Genomic DNA, 3,182 nt, shown 5'->3' on the forward strand with positions numbered 1-3,182 from the left:
GTTTTGGCTTGTCTGCGACCCACTGGGTCAGTAATCAGGAGCTGTAAGCATTGACAAAACCTTCAACCTTATCAACATGCCTCGAGTTCTGTGACACACTGCTGGTGATAAAAACATGCCTATCTTATAAAACAACAACTTCATGGCATATTCAAGTGTAAACTTATCTGCTTTTATCCGTCTTTTGTTATGTATCTTGATAAGTTTATGCACAAACCTACAAGTAAGTATATCCCCCTACCTGTGGTAAACATCAGCCCGCAGATGATCGTAGCCGTGAAAAGTCGTGCCGCCATCACGCCGCGTCCGGGCGGGCGGACGGTCTGTTGGTGTCCGCTGATCGTGCTGAGGAGACCGTCCCGTCTGATGTTACTGAAATGTAGAGAGGCGTACTGTACACAGTTGGTCTTCTTGCAAGTCAAGTCACGTGAACAGAAATTTTAAGAGTCAAATTGTTCCGAAAACGAAGGCCAAAAAGAGCACAGGAAACTGCCCCGACTAGGTCGTACTATGGTGATATATATATGCAAAATGTTTTTCCAAATATGCGGTACAATGGCATAGCAACATCAAAGGTCCTGTAATTATGTTCAAAAATAGCTTTGTTATTAAGCTAAAATATTATGAACAATGACGTAGAATACAACCCACACGCCCACTGGAACTCAACATGGAATACAGTAAATGCGAGTAATATTTGCTTTCTTATGTTTTTATATTTCATACCAATAATTTGGGTGACTTGGTGATATCAGGTGCAGAGAAAAGAAAGTCGGAGAATTATTTGTTAACGGTAATGATAAAGTTCGCGGTACAGAAGTGACGAACATACATAATGAACATATTTTAATACCGTGACAAAATCAGGAAAAAAGTAATCAACATCGAGATATTCTCGTCACACCTGTGTTACTCACCTGGAAAAACGCTCTCATTATTCCGGTGTAAGACTGCCTATTGTCATCAACACGCAATGACATGAATATTTAAAAACGCATCACCTACCTTAAAGTTCTGTCAGTATCCTGTGTTGTTCGAACATTACTTACCTTACTTTCTTCCCATCGCTCGGTTCTATCTCCCACAGTGAGCTCGAGACCACCATTTGTATCCGTCAAATATTTGATACTTTAATTTATAGTTTTGACCTTGTTTGTCTTTGTTCTCGTCAGAGACCCGTCAACTCCGCTCAGAGCCGTACATTGTTCGCTAGTATTTTCCAAATTCGCACGCTTCACTCTAAGGGACTGTACGATATTTATCTGGGGAGGGCCCATCAAAAAATTTCCCCTGACCCTCCCCCTGGCTTAAAATTTTCCCCTGATCCTCCCCCGGCACTGACATTGAAAATGGTAAAAACGACGGTTGAAGGGACAACAGAAAGCATTTTTATTGTCATTACAGCACGCGATTTGTGTACCCCACAGAAGCAATAACGTGTTCACCTCCTGTGCACGTTCGAGTGAGCAGGATTGACATGAGAAAGGACCCGTAGTATTCAGAATATTCATGTTTCAAACATGTGTACACAGAATATTTATGACAAAATGACCAACTATTAAAGCATATAGCCCAGATGCACAGCTCATTTAACGGGTATTGTGAAGATGATACCTGCTTCGCTAGAAATGTGCCGACTTGTTGGACAAGGTACTTGGGAAACCGTGCTGCAAGTGTCCGTGTTTTAACCCATGGAAAAACTGGAGATTCACAAGTAGGCCTTGCAGAGGAAAAGAACGTTTTTAAACAGGATTTTTTGCCCTATACATTTTGGGCTCTACAACTTTTGCCATTCTCCTAAGTTCCTGAGTGCGTCCAACTATTTTTGGCCGAAGGGGGGAGGCGAGCGCCGAAGGCGCGACCGCTCGCAATATGGGAGTCCTGGAAATGTTTGATTTTTAAACGTCAAATTACGCAATTTTCCTTATTTTGAGAGGCAAAGCGAGCGTTTTTGTCGGCCTCTCCTTTTACCGCCGCTGTCGTATTATCGGTGGGACCGGCCTCTCCCCTAAACTTGTTTACTTCTCGTGTCACCCCCTTCGATCGCCTTCCACGATAACTATCGTGAAAAGGGGACCACCTTCCATCGATACATATCGGAAGGGCGTAGTCGGCCGGTCCTACAGCCGACGCCTTCCACGATAGCACAGCGATTCTCATGGATGGTGACATACGCTGGCTGATCAGGCGGGGTCACCGCCCCATGATGCTGGAGTGGCAAAAGGTCAGGCAAAAGGTCATCTGATTTTCCAATATGGCGGCTTTCGTTCGAAAATTCTTGAGGCAATTCTTGTGTTGCCGAAGAACAACAGTGTCGACTCGTAAAGTTTCTTGAGAACAGCAACGTTTGAGGTTATGTGTGGCGCCCGAACAGGCTTTTTACAAGCTCATGGAAAATTTGGCGGTGAGTGAATGACTCGAGTACTGTGGCGATGTGACCCCGTCGAATCATTCAACCTCCTTGCTGTTTACGTACAGCAACTCGCAAAAAATACAAATTCTTTTGACGTTCCTGGACGACCGGGAAAAAAAACAAACTTGATGAACTTGGATTATCATGGTAAATAGAAATGATGTTACCTCAGTTCACTTTGTCTCCGTGGCTTTGGTATGTTTTTGTCTGTTTTTTCGCTTGTTTAAGTCTGACATGTTTCACCCGGCCCCTGATATGTCCCATAACGTTTCTGAAACCGTAAATCACATTCAGTTTTTTTCAACGGTATTGTAATGTAACAAATGCTGTAGAGTGAAATACCACCAGCGTAGGTATAAGCAGGTTAGTGCATGTAAGATAGAACCGCCTTATACTTGACAGGTGTGCTTAGCACACCTAACCAGTAAAAATAGGGTCTGCCTGTGTACCGGAATGTACTGGAATACACAGGAATACAAATGAAAAGGTATAGATCAAGTGGAATACACCATGCATTGATGATCAACATCCCAGATTTCTGTATTTTCACATAAGACAATGTATACATGGCGCATGAATCATCATCATGATGCTTTCATTCAGTTTTCCTTGTTTGAAGTTCTTTGTTAATAAAAGCTAAAGTCTGTGTTACTCGTGATGTGATGCACCAGAATTACGCAGTAATTTCACTGTGGTAATTTCTCATGATTTCTTGTTCCCAGAACTGTTTACAGTTAAGTCAAAGAATGCACTGTATTTCGGTAGATTT

The sequence above is a fragment of the Branchiostoma belcheri genome, unplaced genomic scaffold (assembly GCF_001625305.1).
Source record: "Branchiostoma belcheri isolate BF01 breed outbred unplaced genomic scaffold, Haploidv18h27 scaffold589, whole genome shotgun sequence".
NCBI classification, from domain to species: domain Eukaryota; kingdom Metazoa; phylum Chordata; class Leptocardii; order Amphioxiformes; family Branchiostomatidae; genus Branchiostoma; species Branchiostoma belcheri.